At 47.6% G+C, this 9,984-nt stretch overlaps 1 protein-coding gene across 3 annotated transcripts in view; it reads left to right on the top strand.

Annotated features, from left to right (window-relative positions):
• Nucleotides 1–4,658: 4,658 nt before the first annotated feature.
• Nucleotides 4,659–9,984, top strand: part of CLMP (CXADR like cell adhesion molecule) — a 124,699-nt gene continuing 119,373 nt past the window's right edge. For all 3 annotated transcript variants that reach the window (XM_079930193.1, XM_079930191.1, XM_079930192.1), the window contains exon 1: nucleotides 4,659–4,850. The gene's annotated coding sequence lies outside the window, so the exon portion shown is untranslated. The remainder of the gene's footprint in view (nucleotides 4,851–9,984) is intronic.

The raw sequence follows: 9,984 nt of genomic DNA, 5'->3' as shown, positions 1-9,984 counted from the left end.
TTAGTAGAGGTAATGTTTCAGTAAATTCCCTGAGACGGCCCGTCAAGATGCAAACTTTATTTTCGGCTGGCTTTGCCCCGATTTCTCCTTTCACAATTAGGCTTCTTCCAGCCACGGAGAATCTCTTGCGAGTGTTTTAGAAGGGTTCAGTTCTAACCTGAAGGCTTTACAAAGGAGAACAATTTCAAGGCCAGGCAGGAGCCACCTGACGCGGCAGCTTGGGAGGGGGCAGAAGCTGGTGATGCGGTTCTCCTACCCGATTCCGTTTCTGCAGAGATCCACCAAGTGAGAGACACCAGGGCCAATTCGCCAGGTATTAAAAGCGATAGACATAGTCACCCAGTGAGGGGCGTTGCAACTCCCAGAACTGAGTCACTGAATTATTCATGAGGCTGCTTCTAATTTTTTACGGTTATAAAATCCACAGAGCCAGCCCATGGCAGAAGAAGCTGTTTTTAAGCTGTCATTTAAAAGTCTGTCTGAAATTGTACGGGTCTTATTTTAACAGTTCCCAAAGCGTTACAGCAACACCAAATTCAGCCCTTGAGCTTGTCCACGTGGCTCTCTTCATTATCCCTGTGATCTAGAGGAATCCAGCAGCCGCCAACGTCCCCAGGATGAGTCAGGCGACGTAGGAACCGGACACGTGGGACTCCTGCCCCCTGGGAGCACAGCATATCCCTGGTGGCGAGTTGACTTTCTCAGCTCCAGTGACCTCTGAAGGAGGAAATAATAATCTCTTCCAGCGACTGAAGGGAATGCAGCACCAACCATAGAAACAAAATGAACTCAACCACCGAGGAGTCACTTGGCCGGTGACATATGTTGTCCACTTCCTGTGCAAGGAGGAGCACGGGAGTGCGGCATCTGCAGGTAGTGGTGAATTAATTAATGCACTAGGGGCCGGGTTGAAATGGTGGAAGAGGCATCCCAAATAACAAAAGCTACCGTTACTGAGGATTGCGGTGGGCCAGCCACTCTTCCAAGCACTTGTCCTGTATTCTCTCATTTCGTCCTCCCAAGCCCCTGGAGGATGTGCTGTTTCATACTGTACAGAGAAATAGATTAATTAGTTGCTTGGCTGGACGTAGTAAGAGGCAAAGATAGGACTGGAACAGAGGCATTCTCACTCCACAATTCAAGCTCTCATGCTCTACAGCCAGGTTTACCAAACATTTAGGCCACATACAGAGAAAGAAAACGACTCGCTCATTCATGGTCCTTTGAAGGCACGGAGCACAAGATGGCTTTGGGTGGAGTGGGGGCCGGCCAGTGGCCATGCCGTGACGGTGGCACAGTATGAAGAGAGCTGTGAGAGCTGTCAGCCCGGATTCCATGCGAGGACAGAGGAGGGGTTAGATAAAGTTTCCTGGGGAAGGCACTGCTCGACCAGATTTTGAAGGATACGTGTAAATTAGAATTGGAGAAGAAGCGTAAGGTAGATTGGTTGCAAAAATGTCTGCAATTTTTCACTCCTCCCTGCATCCCTGCCCTTTGCAACTGACTTTGCAGCTCTTCCCATGAGAAGGTAGAGTCTGTTTCTCGTGCCTTGAATCTTGGAACTCGCTTTGGCTAATAGAGTCATCAGGAGTGATGTGCTCGTTCCAAGCCTTGACCTCAAGAGGCCTCGCGTGTTTTCTCTCTCTCTCTTGAACTTTGCCACCGACATGTGAAAAGTCTGGGCTAGCTCCCTGGATGACGACATGCCACGTGGTCCAGTCACCCTTGTCACCGCAGCCGACAGTTCACCAACCATCAGGCATAAGAGTGAACCCATCCTAAACCAGCCAGCTCCCAGCCAAACCAGCAGCTGACTGCAGAGACCTGAGTGGGCTCATTAAGGTCAGCCAGGCCAGGCCCAGATTAGCAGAATTGCCCAGCTGACCTCTAGCCTCAGGAGCAAAAGTCAAAGTTTATTGTGTTATGTCACTGAGGTTCTCTGGTTGTTTTTTATACAGCAGGATTATCAAAATAGAGGTAGGCAGGTCTTCTTTTACAAGACTAAAACCAGTGTGGTACGGACTGCGCTGTAACCCTACTACACTTTGCTTGTTTTAGAAAAGAATGTAAGATTCCATTGGTCCAGGACAGGGTTGCTCAAACTTGACACTATTGACATTTGGGGCCCAATCATTCCTGTGGGGGACTGTTCTGTGCATCATAGTATGTTTAGCAGCATCCCTGGCCTCTACCCACTAGACGCCAGTAACAACTCCAGTTGTGACAACTAAAATGTCTCCAGACATTGCCAAATGTCCTCTAGGGGGGCAAAATCGCTCCCAGTCGAGAAACATTGGTACAGAAGCCAATGCAAAGAAGGTCAGTTACCAAACACCCAAAGTCCTCCCAACTGGGCAATCTTTCCTGCAAGATGGTTCCACGGGTAGATCAAGCTCAGGCCCCGTGTGAACACAAGCACCTTCCGTGGGAACGTGTGGTGCTGGAGTGGTCAGAGCCAGGGGGAGTTAACAGTCCGAGCTGCTCCAGCTCAGGTGAAAGCTTGCTCTGGGCAGTAGAGGCACTTGCTCAGCGCAGTGTGTGGCCTATACAGTGAAATTCAAAAGAAAAGAAAAATTAAAATTCAGGACAAAAGGCAGGACTTACAAGCCACCACGTAGATCAGACCACTTGTGTCCAAGGATTTCTTCCTGGTCCCCTCTTACTTAAGCTTTTGTTCCTAGTGCATTGTTTCTCACTCTTAGACCATTGTGAAAAAGAGCAATTCATCATTGCATTGCCATTCATACTTGGATATTCTACATGAGGGTTCCTATATCATCAGAGAGTTTCTTAATTTGGAGTTAAGAAAAATGGTTTGCATTTCTCTTATTCCAAAGCTAACGTTTAAACCGACATCTCTACTCATAATTGCACTTCCCAGGAGCTAAGTCGCCCTCATGAGAGAATGCCTGATCCAGGCTTTTCTTAACATCACAGCTTAATCAGCCTATTCACTGGTTCCAGAAGATGGAAGGCAGTGAAAGAAGGTGGCCAAGCATTTGCCAACTTCTACCTCACTGTTGGCCCGCACGTTTCATTGATTAAACAGACGTGTTGGAGGGGGGCCTCAAGCAAATTGCTTACCTTCTCCGGGCTTCTCTTTTACTACAATAAAAAATAATAATAACCTTTTCTTGCTTTACAGGAAAAACTGGTAGATTCAACTACAAATGATATATATTTCACAAATCCATGGAAACTAAAGAGAACATCCATTAAGAAAAAGAAGGGCAAATCAAAGTTGGAGCTATCTTGAATTCTAAATTCTCAGCATCTCACAGGCAACTGTCTTCCTGATTTATTTAGTTTCCCAGTGGAACTGCGCCCAGTCATGCATTTTAGGCATGCATCAGGAAAAAAAAGGTGAAGTCATAGATTCTTGGCATCTCAGTGTTGGACGCAGACAGACTTTATGAAAATGAACTATTAATCACTTTCTTTGTAACCCGACTGTTATACTTTTCCTGCAGGGGTTTGTGGTGATGGTTCAGCTTTGTGAACACATGAGCATATTGGCATGAAGACAGAAGAGGGTTTGAGAGTTCAGGTGAGGTTCCCCTAAGGTTGTTTTTGGGAATTTGCATGAATCTAGGTATTAGGTATGACCCATTCACCATAAGTTTCAACGACGATCACTCTTTTGGCAGAACAAGAAATGCAAAGATTGCCTCCAAGGGTTCTCCAGCCTTCACCAGAGGCAGCTAAGCATTACCTGCAATGCAGGGTGACCACCCCAAAGTGTGCCCTCACCTCATGGGTCCATCGAGGTCCAGCGGGTGCTGCCCAACAGCACGTGACACCCAGCCAGGCCCACGTCCATACAGAAGCTATGACGTGAAGTTGAAGAGATGAGGTGAAGCTCGGGCCCCTGCCCCCATGACACTTGCAGCCCGAAAGCCTGCTTTCTTGCTCTGCAAACCTAACAAATCCACTGAGAGGAGAAAGGGCAATTTCCCCAGAAATTGTGCCTTGCAGAATTTACAGCACTTTTCCTTGAATTATCTTGTTTGAAACTCAAAGCCCTGTAACATACATAAGAGAGAGAGCATAACCCAGATGTTTTAAATGAGGAAACAGGACATTGAAGACTTGGCCCATGATCACGGAAGCATGAGGGCTGGAACCTGGTTTTCCTGACTCCAGACCTTGAGCTCTGCCACCACATCTGCTTCTTCAGGCAGATCTGAAACATTCGAAACCTTGACCTCTGAGTGATGTTTCACGGACCCCAGCCACTTGTCTACCCTCCCCCTGCCCCCAGCACACTCTTGTTCCCAAACCAGCCATAAGGAACTTCGCATCAGTGGCTACGATCTTCTCAAACACCGGATGCAAACAGGTGGGACAACACGTTCCTTTCGTTGGTAATGACTTTGTTACCTACCTTCTTGAGTTGGGCCCCAACAAGGGCTCTCCAACCCTGTGTCATCCAAGCCAGTAGAGTGACACTGAGTTCTGCTGAGAAACAAAGGAAAGCTTTATTCTTTGATCAGAGAATGGAGAGGTATCAGCTTGGGCTCTAGAGCACACGCATCCGGGACAGGTGATGGGCGGGGCTGATTTATAGCGTCCCGTGCGGGAGCGGGAGGGGCGGGGTTCTTGTAGGGTCGGGCAGCTCTGCTGCGCAGACTCCAGATGGGAGCGGGGGCGCGGGCAGCGTCTCTGCACTCGGCGCTCCGCCACCATCTTGAATCGTGGTGTCTCACGCAGCCCTTTCGCACACGGCCCAGGGAGCTGGCGCGTGGGCGTCAGCATTGCCCACGAGGAACTCTGAAGTGTTGGGGGCCGGCCTCTGCACGCGGCGCCCTATGAGCAGGCGGAACTAGACTGAGCACAAAGGAAAGGAAAAGGTTAGACTTTATTACCCAGATTCTATTTTTGCTTCCCGGGAATTGTGAATGGGTTTGCTGGTGACAATATGAAGTTTAAAGTCCTTTCAGTCTCATCTGTTTCCCTGGGTAGCGATGAACATATGGTAAATAATACTGGGAACAGTAAGTACTGGCTGACGAAATGTGGTAAGAAAAAGTTCTAAGAACAGCGCAGGAACCCTAACTGGATGGGTCGTGCCCGCTCAAGGGGTCAGCGGTGCGGGTGGGGGCTGGGCTCTGCCGAGGGCGCCAGTGGGAGTGGAGGTCGGCCTGCGTCCCCTCCCCCAGCCGCACCCCTCCCCCCACAGGGTGTGTTCCAGTGAGAAGGGGCACCAGTTTATGATCCTGCACATCCACCCCCCCGCCCCGCCCGCGGGCCCCTGAAAGGTAGCGTTGGCCGAGGGGCTTCTTCCTCCTTCACACCAGGCGCCCTTATGGCCGGCGTCCACTGGTGCGACACCCGTGCTGTCACGGGTACCAGGACCCCAGGGGTAGAGGACACCATCGTGGTCCTCTTACAGGTGAGGTCGGCAAAGCGTAAAGAAGTTAAGTGATATGACCGAAGCCTCATGGCTGGAACCCCTTGCCGAGTCCCGTGAGGACGACCATGCACTGGCGCCACCGCCCACAGGATGCCCGTCCGCCTCTCTCGCACCTGCGGCGTGTCAGGACCATGCTCACACGGGCAAGGTGCCACTGCCAGTGAGCTTCAGGAACTTAATTCAGGGAGACAACCTCAAGCTACTCATAAGAAAAAAACTATTGAAATGCGTTATGCTTGCAGATCTGAGCCAAGGTCCTCCGGCAAGTGTTTTTCATAGATGATTGGAGTTCACACTTTAATGTTCCTGTTTCCCACGAAAACTAGAGAAACCAAACTCGTACCATTTTTCAATGCAATAAGGAGGTTTGGCTTAAGGAGATTTTATTTAAAAAATCAAAAAAACCTGGAGAGACAGAACAAAGACTGCTTCTCGATCCTGAAGCCTAGGTAAGGCCGGGAACGCCTGACGCTCCCTCCGGAGACCCTCTGGTCCCCTTCCTCCCCATCTCCATAATTAAATATTCTTCGTCCTCAGCTGTTGTGACAGTAACAGCTTGAGGCACGTGGTTGTCGATTTACAATCTGCTTATGGAGCCGAGCCACTTGTAATTCTCACTCCAAAGCATAGTGACAGCTCATTTAGAATCAATCAAACATTTATTAATAGAAAACCAAGGGGTACAGTCTCTTGATTGAAATTCTCTAGTTTCTTGGCAAGGGCAAGAGCAGGGGGTGAATAACTCGCAGGTCGGAGTTGGGGGAGGCCATGTTGTGTCTGGCAAAGAGTCCACTCTGGGAAGTCAGACAGAGGAAGGTTCAAAGCCCGACTCTGCTGCTTTTTAGCTGTGTGTTCTAGGCAAGTAATGAAACCCAGCTGAGTCTCCATTTCTTTCAAGAGGTTGTTGTGAGTCTTAAAGGTAATGAAAACAAAAGGCCTGATGCCTAGGAAGGACTTAATAACAAGCAACCATTGTAAATGAGAGAGTTATAAAGATGGAAAGTGGAGTGAAACAAAAAGAAAATCATGATTTAAGGTTGACTACTAAAGAAGTGGGATTATTTAACCCAGCAGCTGCTTTTGAGCAGAAGTACTTTTTTTTTTTAAATATTTATTTATTTATTTTTGGCTGTATTGGGTCTTCGTTTCTGTGCGAGGGCTTTCTCTAGTTGTGGCAAGCAGGGTCCACTCTTCATTGCGGTGCGCGGGTCTCTGACTATCGCGGCTTCTCTTGTTGCGGAGCACAGGCTCCAGATGCGCAGGCTCAGTAGTTGTGGCTCACGGGCCTAGTTGCTCCGCGGCATGTGGGATCTTCCCAGACCAGGGCTCGAACCCGTGTCCCCCGCACTGGCAGGCAGACTCTCAACCACTGCGCCACCAGGGAGGCCCCAGAAGTACTTTTAAGTACTTCTTAAGAGGATGGGTGGTACCGGGAGAAAACAGAGAAGGCAGAATTGTCGAGCCCTGTAAGGGGGAACTGGTGATGGTGAGCTTTGTGTCTTGCTTGCATTTTGTTTTGTTACCAGAAACGTAACTAAGGGAATGTCTTGCAGTATCTTCTCAGGTCTTTGGTCCAGTGCTTGATCTCATCTTTATGGCATAGGTGATCCTGCTGGAAGCCCAACAAACAGTAACCTGTATGGTGCCTAGTACATACCAAGTCCTTGTTGAATAGTCGTTGAATAAAAGAATGAATGAATGAGACATAAATTATTTAACAGACCTAATGATCCCATAAGAACACTTGGGCTTTGTGAAAAAGGAAGAAATTGATGCTAACACCCAATTTCTTCCTCTGTGTCCTACTTTCTTACATCGAAATGTGTTAAATATTCTTCCTGGCAAAGGCATTTGGGGAAAAAAAAAAAAGGAAACAAACAAAAAAACCTCAGAAATGTCCAGATGGATCTGACATGGGTGACAGTCCCCAGAAGTGAAAAAGCTCCAAGACTGATGAATAAACCTCCTCCCTCCAAACTGAGCCAGTGGAGTCTCATCCAACATTTTCCATTTGAATTGTTTACAGCCAAAAAGATGAAACTGACTATATAGTCTTTTAGCCTCCCGTCTCCGCTCTGTCAGCTCAGGCGCCTTGGGCAGTGCTGGGCATGACCACTGTGAGCAGAGCTGTCTCTGTCCCAGATCTGACCCACTTTTTTTTCTTTCTTATCTCTTCTCTCCAGCACCTTCCTCTTTTTTCTCCCTTTCCCCCCTCTTTCCTTGTGCCTTCATTTTCCTTTTCTTTCTCATCTTTCTTTACCTGTGCTCAGGGATTGTAATTCAACATCAGTGTTACTCAGGGGTAAAGAACATGCTGCTTTTTCACGGAAAGTTGTCTTGTCACCTGGGGTCCCAGAAGACTCTGAGTGTAGGTCCACATTCAGGATCTTAACATGACTAATCCATTTCAACTCCACAGCAGTGAAAGCCAGAAATCCTTCCATGAATTTCCCTCCTCCCGAAAAATGTATCCGAAGTCATCTTGTCCTACCCCACCTAACCCGAGATGACTCCAATTTCCATCTTCCAAGCCTTTTATTAGAGGTTAGTGTTACTGAGTGTATCAGCCATAGCAGCTGCGTAGAATGATTTCAGTGACGCCTGCTTCAAAGTCCATCTTTGAAATTTGTACCCATCTTTTCTCTGAGTTGTAGCTCCTGGTAACTTCTGTTACTCATCCTATAGAAATGTAGCTTCTTAAACCCATCACATCTCTGCCCAAAACCTCCAAAGGCTCCCCATTTTCCATAGGATAAAGTCCAAATGCTCTGTCACTTGGAATCCTGAAAAAGCTGCCCCACTTTCCCTTTTCAGTAGCATCTCTGTCCAGACAAACCATCCTCCCTTCTACTGCCTCAGCGTTCACTGCACCTTCCTGCCTCCTGCCTTTGCTGTCCTTTACTTGTATCCCTTTCTCCATCTTGACCTAACTGGGGACCCTCTTTCTAGGCCCTACTTAAATACTCCTCCCTAGCAATCTGACCTGATTACCCCAACATGAAATAATTACATCTTCACTGCTATCCAAAGCTCTGATGTGCTTACCTTATGCAGTCCCGTGTTACAGACAGCAGCTACCACATGGCGGGCACCTGCCTCAGGCTCAGGGCTGCTGCAGACAGCTCACACAAGTGATGTTCGCTCCACACCGATCCCATTTGACAGGAGAAGTAGCAGAGATCATGCCCAAGGTCACACAGCTGGGAATTGAAACCAGGTGTACTGGACTCTGGGTCTTGTTCTGTTACATCAGGCTATCCCACAAGACATAAAGCCTGAGCACTCTTATTCATGCTCATTCATTCAGAAGCATTTATGTGTGTAGATCAGGCCCAGGCATGATGCTGAGAGCCTAGTGTGGGGCCAGCCAAGTGATCCAGGGCTTAGGTAAGAACCAAGGCAGCAGGTATGAATGACTGTTTTCAACACCTACACATCTCATCTGTGAGATTATAAACTTTTTGAATATATGTGTGTAACCCACAGTTCATTTTTTACTATATGAGTAAATGTCTTTCTGTTTAAAGAAATGGACTTAAGTTTATGTAGTTTATATGCTTTCAGATGCTATGTTCTTTGAGACCATCTAATTCTTCTTAAAAATACAGAAGCCTAGTTCTGGAGAGGGTTAGCCATCTGCCTAGAGCTGCATAACAAAATAGTGGCAGGGCAGGATGAGAAGGCCAGTCTTGGGCGCCGGCTGGGCTATCTTCTACTTGCCCACAGTGGAGGTAAAGACCGTAGTCCCTTTGCTACTGCTCAGGCGGTTTATATACTTTCTCTCCCTGAGTTAGTCGTCAGCATTTAATTCTGGATTGTTTCCAGGCTGGAGCCTTCAAGTCCAGGTCAGCAGAGGCCTGGGAGTTGCAGTGATAAATTTCAAGTCTGACACTTGCCAGTTCCCATTGAGCTCCGGGTGAGAAATGTCCCTGGCCTCGTCCATATTTAATATCCCAGTCAGCCAGTGGAAGATTTCACCTCCAGGTAAAGACATTCAAAACAAAGGTTTGTCATTTTAGTGCCATTCAGCTGAGGCAGATCCCAGAGCCACTCTCGCTCACCTCACTGAACTTCCCAGGGTGTGGGGCTTGGGACAAAGGCCAGTTTTCTCTGTACCTCTTCCCTTCCCACCCCGGGGTGGTCAGACAGATGCCCATGATGACAAAGCCATTGACAGAGTTTCTGGGAGCTCAACCTCTAAGCACACTAGACTTGCAATTCTAGTCTGACTTTGAACCATTCAACCTCTCTTGGCCCCTCTTTCCTCATCTTTTTCTTTTTTTCTTTTTGCTTATAAGCTGGTCTTTTTATATCACATAAAAATTTTTTAACATCTTTATCGGAGTATAATTGCTTTACAATATTGTGTTAGTTTCTGCTGTATAACAAAGTGAATCAGGTATACGTCTACATACATCCCCATATCCCCTCCCTCTTGCGCCTCCCTCCCACCCTCACATAAATTTTGTATGTATTCTCTTTTGTTAATAAGGAAGGAGGGAGAAGAGAATTAGTACGTTCTTCACTTTACCATTATTCATATAAATAGTAAATTGCCAGTTTCCACTTTT

The sequence above is a fragment of the Stenella coeruleoalba genome (assembly GCF_951394435.1).
Source record: "Stenella coeruleoalba genome assembly, chromosome: 8".
NCBI lineage: Eukaryota > Metazoa > Chordata > Mammalia > Artiodactyla > Delphinidae > Stenella > Stenella coeruleoalba.
Note: the sequence above shows the minus strand (reverse complement) of the source record. Positions and strands in the feature narration are given on the sequence as shown.